The sequence below is a fragment of the Lemur catta genome, chromosome 3 (assembly GCF_020740605.2).
Source record: "Lemur catta isolate mLemCat1 chromosome 3, mLemCat1.pri, whole genome shotgun sequence".
Lineage (NCBI taxonomy): Eukaryota > Metazoa > Chordata > Mammalia > Primates > Lemuridae > Lemur > Lemur catta.
In genome coordinates, this window is record NC_059130.1 from 106,394,530 (window position 1) to 106,405,535 (window position 11,006).

Here is an 11,006-nt window from a genome sequence, read left to right on the forward strand (position 1 = left end):
AGAGCCTCCTAATTGGCCTCCCCGCTTTCTGTCCTGCTGACTTTGAGTCTTCATTCTTTACTCTTCCAGTGGCCTCCCTCCCCTTAAATGAGCCGGGCATGGTGGCATGCCTACAGTCCCAGCCACTCAGGAGGCACTCCAGCCTGGAGGACAGAGCAAGACCCTGTCTCTAAAAATAAATAAATAAATAAATAAACAAATAAATAACATAAAGGTAAAATAAAATAAAACTTGAACTCATAATGGTCTACAGGACCCTACATGACCTGGCATTGGGCTCTTGTCTTAACTAGCTCTCTTTCTGCCACTCTGCTCCAGCCACACTGGCCTTCTGAAAGTTCCTCCAGCACGTGGACTTCATGGCCTTTGCCTGCACTGTATCCCCAGATCCTCCCATCCCCAGGGCTCAGCTTCTCAGCAAGGTCTTCCCTGTTCTCACTGTATAAAGTTGTGTCCCCTCCCCAGACACTCTGCCTCACATCTCCCTTACAGCGCTTACCCACCCTGATGTGTCTGGTTCCTGTCTGTATCCCCTTCCCCCTTCTATATATACCCTGCCATGGAATCTCCATGAGAACATGGGCAAAGTCTGTTTTATCCATGGTAGGACTCACTGCTTGGTACATAGAGAGAAATCAAAAAATATTTGTCTGTTAAGGATTGCCTGCACATTTGTGTTGACTTCCCCTCCCCCCACAGCTTACCGCACTCTTCTGTATTCACATTCTCAGAAGCCAGAAGCCACTAACAGATGGGGAATGAATCAGAAAGGAAGCAGAGAGAAAAAAGGAAGAAGTTCTGCCAGTTGGTGCAAAAAAAAAAAAAGTCTGGGATGAATCTAGATACAGTCAGGTGAGTCACATCCTCCCCCACCCCACCTCACCCTCACCCACATTCCACCACCTCGACCAAAGCAAAAGGCTATGCCAGGCACAGTGCTTCATGCCTGTAATCCTAGCACTTTGGGAGGCTGAGGCAAGAGGATCTCTCGAGGCCAGGAGTTTGAAACCAACCTGGGCACCATATCAAGACCCCATCTCTACAAAAAATTTAAAAAGTTAGCTGGGTGTGGTGGTGCACACCTGTAGTCCTAGCTACTTGGGAGGCTGAGGCAGTAGGATCGCTTAAGCCCAGGAGTTTGAGGTTGCTGTGAGCTAGGCTGATGCCACGGCACTCACTCTAGCCCGGGTAACAAAGTGAGACTCTGTCTCAAAAAAAAAAAAAAAAAAAAGAAATAAAGCAAAATGCTGACTTTCTGGGTTTGGAGTCAGAGAAGACAAGGTTCAAGTCTTGCTGGCTCTGTGACTTTGAACGAGTCTCTGTCTCAGCCTCAGTTTCCTCATCTGTAAAAGGGAGGTGGTAATGGTCTCTTACTCACTGGGGGACAGTGAATGAGATAATCCACATGCACAAACGCCTTAGAATCATTATCTGGAACATAGTAAGCACTCAAGAAATGCCAGCCGGTATTACTATTAATATGTTACCTGGCATCTACTACTGACTCACCTTACAGAGCTCAGCGCTGCATCAGTGCTGCCTCTGTTGCTATACGATCTCAGTTAATGTCATCTCTGGACCTCATTCTTCCTATCTGTGAAGGGGACCATTATGGCAACTGAAATTAAGGCTGCTGAAGCAGAAATAATTCGATAAAGGTTTATTGGAAGCCAAATGTGAGGATCGACCTGAGAAGACACACCAACAGAGTTGGGGATGTTCCAGAGTCTGTCACAAGGTGAAAGGCTTTTATAGGAAAGTTTAAAAGGAGGGAGGGGGAGTTGTCCCTGTTTTCATTGGAGGGTACAGTACCAAATTTGTAATCATTGGCTACAGATTACATCATACAGGCTAAAAATGTCTGTGTGCAAGGCAATCAGTAGAATTTCGTGCTTCAGTTAATCTTAAAATAAATCAGCGTCCTATTTAGTGTCCACAGGTGACACATTGATCAGCACATCAATAATTTGAGGAATATATGTTAACATTCTTTACTCAGAGGCAGAATGTCACCAATGAGTCACAAGACCTCCCCAAAGAGAATTAATTGAGAATCCTGCCTCCTGTCAAATGTGACCCAAAGGGTATCAAGAAATAGCCACATTTATGAGCACTTGCTGTATACCAGGAACTGTGTGTGCACACTGTTTGCCCACTAGAGTGTAAGTTCCCTGAGCCACTGGCCACCTCCCAGCCCAGTGCCAGAGATATCACAGGCACACTCAAAATCTTGCTCTTCACTACTTTTTCTTTTAAATTTTTAATTTAATTTAATTTTAATTACTTTTAATTTTATTGTGATAAAATATACATTACATAAAATTTACCATTTTAACCAGTTTTAAATGTACAGTTCAGTGATATTAAATACATTCAAATTGTTGTGCAACCATCACCACCATCCATCTCCAGAACTTTTTCATTATCCCAAACTAAAATTCTGTACCAGGCCAGGCACAGTGGCTCAGGCCTGTAATCCTAGCACTCTGGGAGGCCAAGGCAGGAGTATCACTCAAGGGCAGGAGTTCGAGACCAGCCTGAGCAAGAGCAAGACCCCATCTCTACTAAAAACAGAAATAAATTAGCTGGACAACTAAAAATATATATAGAAAAAAATTAGCTGGGCATGGTGGCACATGCCTGTAGTCTCAGCTACTAGGGAGGCTGAGGCAGAAGGATTGCTTAAGCCCAGGAGTTTGAGGTTGCTGTGAGCTAGGCTGACGCCACGGCACTCTAGCCCAGGCAACAGAGCGAGACCCTGTCTCAAAAAAAATAAATAAATAAAATAAAATTCTGTACCCATTTAACAATAACTTCCCACATCTCCTTCCCCTCAGTCCCTGGTAACTTCTACTTCTGTCTCTATACAGTTGAGTTTTCAAAGTACCTCATATAAGTGGTATCATATAATATTTGACCTTTTGAGTCTGGCTGATTTCACTTAGCATAATGCCTTCAAGGCTCACCTATGCAGTAGCATGTTTCAGTACTTCATTCCTTTTTATAAGCAAATAATATTCCATTGTATGGCTACCCATTCATTTTGTTTATCCATTCATCCCTTGATGAATATTTGGGTTGTTTCTATCTTTTGGCTATTGTCAATAATTCCACTACGAACACAGGTGTACAAGTCCCTACTTTCATTTTTCCATGCAAGTACTAACCAGACCCAACCCTGCTTAGTTTCTGAGCTCATAGGAGACCAGGCACATTCAGGGTGGTATGGCTGATGGCTGTAGACTCTGCTTCCAATTTTTTTGGTATATACCCAGAAAAGGAATTACTGGATCATATGGTAATTCCATGTTGAAAAAAAATTTTTTTGGCTGGGCGCGGTGGCTCACGCCTGTAATCCTAGCACTCTGGGAGGCTGAAGCGGGTGGATCATTTGAGCTCAGGAGTTCGAGACCAGCCTGAGCAAGAGTGAGACCTTGTCTATACTAAAAATAGAAAGAAATTAGCCCGACAACTAAAAATATATACAGAAAAAATTAGCCTGGCATGGTGGCACATGGCTGTAGTCCCAGCTACTCTGGAGGCTGAGGCAGAAGGATCGCTTGAGCCCAGGAGTTTGAGGTTGCTATGAGCTAGGCTGACGCCATGGCACTCTAGCCGGGGCAACAGAGCAAGACTCTGTCTCAAAAAATAATAATAATAAAAAATAAATAAAATAAAATAAAATAAGACAAGGTCTTACTATTGTCCAGGCTGGTCTTGAACTCTTGGCCTCGAGTGATCCTCTTGCCTCAGCCTCCCAAAGTGCTGTGATTACAGGTGTTAGCTACTGCACCTGGCAAGTTTCATAATTTTAGCTCTAACATTTAGGTCTTTGATCCATTATGAATTAATCTTTTGTATGTGGTATAAGGTACAGAAAAAGTTTGCTGATGCCTGGTGAAGGTAATTGCAATGAACATCCAAGGCCTGTGAAACCAGGCCATAGCAGCCCCTTCAGGCTTCAATGTGCCACCTGCATGGTTTCACTCCAGCCATCTTTGTCTTTCAGTTCCTGAATTACAGCACATTCTCTCCAACCTCACGGTTCTGCCTCTCCTCAAATTGTCCTTCCTCCCACACTTTGCCTGGTTGTCTTCTATTTATTCTTTAGGTTTCAGATTCAAAATCATTGCCTCAGGAACGCTTTCCCAGAGGCCAAATTCAATGTCATACTCCAGTTGCTACTCTCCGTCCTCACTCAACTATAAGCCTTGTGGAGTCAGGGACTGGATGGATCTATTCCATATTGTACCACAGTACACATTGCTTGTTAGAATGAATGAACCCTTATTGGTAAATTTCCCCTTAAACCTAATTTTACCTATAAGGATACATTCCTAGGAGAGGAATTCTTCAAAGACTTTAGATTTTGCATGGCTGTTGCTGAGTTGCTCTCTACAAAGGTTGTCGATATCAGCAGTAAGACAGTGCTATTAATACTTAACTAGTGTTTGGAACTATTGCTTTTTTTTTTTTCTTTATCAGACAAAGCTTTAGAAAGAACATCAACTCAGCTTTAGAAAGGGATATACTTAAGCCTGGTAAAAGGGGAGGAATTTTTACAAAATCAAAGTTTCACATGATGATTCCCTTACTCTTATGGGCAGACAACTGGAAGGAGTCTGGATATTCCTTCTGGCTACATACCATAGTGTATAATATAGTGTGCCCTTGGATAAACATTATCACCTAACTTGCTTAAATCTCAATTTTCTAATCTTGAAACAGAGAAAACAATACCTATTCTTTCTACTTCAAGAATTAGCTGCTTAGGTGGGGGGGGGCGGTGGCTCACACCTATAATCTTAGCACTCTAGGAGGACGAGGCGGGAGGATTGCTTGAGCTCAGGAGTTGGAGACCAGCCTGAGCAAGAGCGAGACTGGTCTCTACTCAAAATAGAAAAATAGATAAATTAGCTGGACATGGCGGTAGGCATCTATAGTCCCAGCTACTTGGGAGGCCGAGGCAGGAGGATCTCTTAAGCCCAGGAGTTTGAGGTTGCAGTAAGCTATGATGACACCACTTGCCCAGGTGACAGATCAAGACTGTCTCAAAAGAGAGCCCAGGAGTTTGAGGCTAGCCTGGGCAACATAGCAAGACCTCTGTCTCTTAAAAAATAAATAAATAAACAAAAGCTGCTTGGGTACTGAAATTAGACTCCAAAAATTCATGCAGCTGGGAAAGAAACACAGTTCACACCCACCCACATCAGTTCCTTCAGGTAACATCATCATGGACAGATACTCATTAGTAGGTGTCTCTCAGTATCGAATAGAGTTAAATTATTAATAGTTTTAAGAGCTAATTGGGTTTCAGAACACGTGTAAAATCTGCCTGTAAAGGGATGATATTTGACTTTTGATGCAATGCCCAGCAAAGTGTGACTACCAAAACCCAATTTTACAGCTTTGTCTAAATATTAGAAGGCATCTACAGCTCTCTCTTTTTGCTCCCTTCCTTTGGCTCTCTTTTCCTGCTGTGACAACAGGTCCAGTAGTCATCTGTGGCATATGTACCATGTTCTGTAAACCTATATCTTGCTCTTGCCCTATAATCCTGTCTTTCTCTCCTGAATAAACCTCATTTTCGTGCTTGCCTAAAAAAAAAAAAAGACATCTACAGAAGTTGTTAGATTTTTCTACAACTAAATATATACAGTCATGCACTCCATAACAACATTTGGGTCAAGGACAGACTGCATATACAATGATGGTTCCATAAGATTATAACAGAACTAAAAAATTCCTATTAACTAGTGACATTGTAGCCATCATAACTTGCTAAGGCAATGTTTATGGTGCTGCTGTAAACATTTTTCCCTAAAGACTGACTGCTACCTTTAGGACTAGATGAGATTTCTGAAAGACTGACACCTAAGGAGCCTCAGGAAGGTCCTTCAGGAGGTATTCCAGAAGAAGGCATTGTGCTACTGCCCCTGGAGACCTTCAAAGTGGGACACGATGTGGAAGTGGAAGACAATGATATTAATAATCTTGTTTTTTTAGCTTTACATATGATTTTTATTAATATTTAATATGAAATTCATAGCACTCAAAATGTTTACTTCAGTTATTTAGTTAACTTTCCTGAATAAGTAGTAGATAATTTTCCAGCTGACGTATCCACTGGTATTTATTATGGTTGGGGCCATGCTGGAAGTGATGTCCACAAGATGGTGGTGAGCATAGGATGGAACTTGTACTACAAGAATACAAAAAAGTCCATGATAAGCGCTGTGTTTTGCTCTGTAACTGGCAATGGGATGATGATTTAGAGTAATATGCAGTATTAGATTTATATAGAATTCAACAGTTCAAATATTAGAATTTTGGGGAGCATACTTGAAGGATTTAAAAATAAAGTATTTAGTTACTGTTTGAATGGAGTATCTTTTTCTGTCCTTTCACTTTCAACCCATTTGTGGCTTTGGATCTCGATATTAATGATCTTAACCCTGGGTAAACCCAGGCTAATGTGTGTGTTTGTGTCTTAATTTTTTTTTCTTTTTAAAAAATTTTTATTTCAGAATGAGGGTACAAACATTTTGGTTACATTTTATGTCTTTGCCTCACTCAAGCGAGGATTAGAGGCATGCCCTTCCCCTCTATAATGCTCACCGCGTCCATTAGTTGTGAGTTTACGCCGTCTCAACCCCTAATCCCTGGAGAATATTACTGTGTCTTCGTTGTTAACAAAGTTTAAAAAATTTAAAAACAGGAGAAAACTTATAGAATAAGGATCTAAAGAAAAAATACTTTAGTAGGGTTATACAATGTGTTTGTTTTAAGCTGAGTTATTACAAGAGTCAAAAAGTTTAAAAAATTTAAGTTTATAAAGTTACATTAAACTAACTGAATAAAGAAAAACACCTTGTAATAAATTCAGCATAAAACTGTACTGCTGGCCGGCTGCGGTGACTCACGCCTGTAATCCTAGCTCTGGGAGGCCGAGGCGGGTGGATCGCTCGAGGTCAGGAGTTCGAGACCAGCCTGAGCAAGAGTGAGACCCCGTCTCTACTAAAAATAGAAAGAAATTATCTGCCCAACTAAAAATATATATACAAAAAAAATTAGCCGGGCATGGTGGCTCATGCCTGTAGTCCCAGCTACTCGGGAGGCTGAGGCCAGTAGGATCGCTTAAGCCCAGGAGTCTGAGGTTGCTGTGGAGCTAGGCTGATGCCACGGCACTCACTCTAGCCCGGGCAACAAAGTGAGACTCTGTCTCAAAAAAAAAAAAAAAAAAAAAAAAGTGTACTGCTTATGAATAAAGTCCACAATAGTGCATAATAACGTTGCTTACCACTCTCTGACTCACGCAACTGCCACTGTTGCTTCATGTTCAGTTAGGTTAATGCCCCATATGAACATATAAATATATGAACACTTACTATAAATTGAAAGAACGACTTCTAAAATCAAAACACTGAAAAAGTCGATAAAAAAAAAACAAAAAACCCTACATTTCTTGTTTTAAGAAACCGCACGCTAGCATCTCACATTAATACCAAAACGGGGCGCTAGGACCAACGATCACCAGCAGCCCAAACACCAAAAAATTATGCTTCCGAAATCTCTTGATGTCGATTCCGCACGAAGAGCAGTCGAGTTGCCCTACGTGTGCCACTCACGACAGAAGCCCTTTTTGCCGTATCTTTTCCAAAAGCACAGTGGCAGTGTTGGCAAATCCATCTTTTGGTAAAGGTGAAAATAAAGCCCAAAAAACTTCCTAGTCCATATTTCTGAAGGTTGAGGAGGGAATTCCAATATCTTCTAAACAGGAGGGAAACGTTTACAAGGAGAATCTATGATTTTGTTCTTTCGATTTTTATTTAGAAGCAAATGCAAGAAAGCGAGGTGATATGCAAATATGCGCACTGCTTGCTGGGAAGGAGCCGGCGGGCGCAGGGGGAGGGACCGAGAAGAGCTGCCGCGGAAGCTAGCCGGGAAGCTCCTTCCCGCTGCAGTGGGCAGTAGGTCCGCCTGCTGTCAACTGCTTGGAACAGCGGGCCGTCTTCTGGCGCAGAAAGACCGGCTCTTGGCGGCTGTGGGTACCTAACTGGAGAAGACACGAATCCCAACCTATTAAAATTGAAAATGCCATTCCAAACTTGTGCCATCTCTAGCCATCCCCCTCTGTAGCAGCCCCCGCAGGCTTGCACGGGAGGCACCAGAGCCCTGCCAGAGCGAAAACTGGGGGCAGCTAATCACTGCATGACAACAGATAAGCAGATTGCCATGATGTGTTTGTATGATGGGATGCTATATGTTGCACTTCGAAGGAGTGTATTAGACATAAAAAAAAAAGCTGAGTGATAAGAGTAGTATAATAAGGTACAGCATGATAACATTAATCAGAAAAGAAGCAATGCTGCACCTTGAATGAATATCTTTATCAACATAGATATTTAAAAAATGAGTGGGAAAAGGTGTTGAATAGGGTACAGCATACCGGCATACAGGCAAAACCCAGTGCTACTCACTTGATTGCTCAAGGTTACAGATTGAACTCCTTGTTCTACTCTTGCCCTCCTCCTCACTACTGCACCTGACTAATCCTAAAAAAATTAAAAAATAGGCCGGGCGTGGTGGCTCTCGCCTGTAATCCTAGCACTCTGGGAGGCCGAGGCGGGTGGATTGCTGGAGGTCAGGAGTTTGAGACCAGCCTCAGCAAGAGCGAGACCCCGTCTCTACTAAAAAATAGAAAGAAATTATCTGACCAACTAAAATATATATACAGAAAAAAATTAGCCAGGCATGGCGGCACATGTCTGTAGTCTCAGCTACTGGGGAGGCTGAGGCAGTAGGATCGCTTAAGCCCAGGAATTTGAGGTTGCTGTGAGCTAGGCTGACGCCACAGCACTCACTCTAGCCCAGGCAACACAGTGAGACTCTGTCTCAAAAAAAAAAAATAAATAAATAAATAAATAAATAAATTTAAAACCCACTGCTATGTATTTTCTAAGGCCACATATTTGTATGTATAGTATAAGATTTTTTTTTTAAAGATCTAGAAGAACACATATCAATGATTACCTCTGGGAAGGAGGGAAGAGATCAGGATGGGGGCAATGGCACACAGGACTTTATATATATATATTTAACATTAATTTAATATTAATTTTTTTGTGGAGACAGGTCTCACTATGTTGCCCAGGCTGGTCTGTAACTCCTGGCCTTGGGTGATCCTCCAGCCTCCAACTCCCAAAGTGGTGGGATTACAGGCATGAGCCCCTGTGCTCTATTCTAACTTTTAAGAAGGATGATGAATTATTTTATTATTGTATGACTTTGTGTAATTAAAAGTATTTTAAAAATATAGTTTTTGTCTTCTGTAATGTCCCCATATATTTTTTTGTTTTCTTAAACTTAGTGGTAAGAATATGTTATTTTTTTTTTGGTCAGGTTTCTTGAAGTATATAATTTACACAGAGTAAATTCACCTTTTTGACCATATAGGTCTGTGATTTATTTATTTATTTATTTATTTTTGAGACAGTCTCACTCCGTCGCCTGGCTAGAGTGTGGTGGCATCATCATAGCTCACTGCTACCTCAAACTCCTGGGCTCAAGCAATCCTCCTGCCTCAGCCTCCCAAGTAGCTGGGACTACAGGCACACGCCACCACGCCTGGCTAATTTTTCTATTTTTAGTAGAGACGTTGTCTGACTTTTGCTCAGACTGGTCTCAAACTCCTGAGCTGGCGTGACCCTCCTGCCTCTGCCGACATGGAGTGCTAGGATTACAGGTGTGAGTCATTGCGCACGGCCTAGTTCTGTGTCTTAACAAACTTGTACACTGATGTACCTACTACCATAATCAAAATATCAAACATTTCTATCACCCCAAAAAGTTCCTTTGGGTCCTTTTCTAGTCAACTTCTACTCCAATTCCTAATCCCTAGCAACCAGTGCTCCTTTTGGTCCTGTAAATTGACTCTTCTATTCTATAATGGCATAAAAATGGAATCATTCACATATATTTCATTTTTAATATAAAAACAATATGTGATAATTGTGAGGAAATTGAAACAGTACAGAAGTGATGTAAAATGTGAACATCTTTCTCTAAATTATTTAAAGTTTAGTGTTTACCTTGCCAACTGTTTCTATGTTAATACACATAATATACATAGATACACTTTTTTAAACAAAAATATATATTCTTAAGAGATTTTACTTTAATACTTAATATATTGTAATAGTATCAGCCAGGCACAGTGGCTCATGCCTGTAATCCTAGCACTCTGGGAGGCTGAGGTGGGGGATCACTTGAGCTCAGGAGCCATTTGGGAGGCTGGGGCAGGAGAACCGCTTGAGCCCAGGAGTTTGAGGGTGCTGTGAGCTAGGCTGATGCCACAGCACTCTAGCCCAGGTGGCAGAGTGAGACTCCGTCTCAAATAAAAAAAAAAAAAAAGATGTATAGGAGTTGAACAACAAAAAGTGGTATGCCAGATCCTAAGGAGAATGAAGAGAGCAGTGGCAGAGAAAGAGAAATAAGGACAGGGGGATAGCTTGGAGCCTAATGGTGAAGAGGCCTTGAATCTGAGAATTTGGATCCCATGGCAGTGTAGAGGGAGGACTGGGAACACAGTGGGATGAGGATACAAAGATACTAAGACAGAGAGGGCAGGCTGCTGGACCAATCCAGACAGGTCTTTCTAATTCCTGCTGGAAGCCACTGTCGCTTGTTCTGGGCTGTCACAGCCCTTTATACATTTTTGTGTATGTAGGTGTTTCTCCATCTTACAGTGAACCCCCCAGATGCTGAAACTGCGCCTTGGCTACATGCCTAGCATCTAGCATAGGGTCAAAAATAACAGCAATTTGGCGGTTGAAAAACTGAAAACATCTGAGCTTAATTATTACAGGACAGGCTCAGGCGTTGGAGAGGAATTTTTTTTTTTTTTTTTTTTTTTGAGACAAGAGTCTTGCTCTGTTGCCTGGGCTACAGTGTAGTGGCGTCATCATAGGTCACTATAACCTCAAACTCCTGGGCTCAAGGGATCC

At 41.8% G+C, this 11,006-nt stretch overlaps 1 non-coding gene across 1 annotated transcript; it reads right to left on the minus strand.

The window, feature by feature from the left end:
• Positions 1-7,510: 7,510 nt before the first annotated feature.
• On the minus strand, positions 7,511-7,644 carry LOC123636289. The gene has a single exon (XR_006734480.1). It is a non-coding gene; the product is annotated as a U11 spliceosomal RNA (small nuclear RNA).
• Between the last annotated feature and the right edge of the window lie 3,362 nt (positions 7,645-11,006).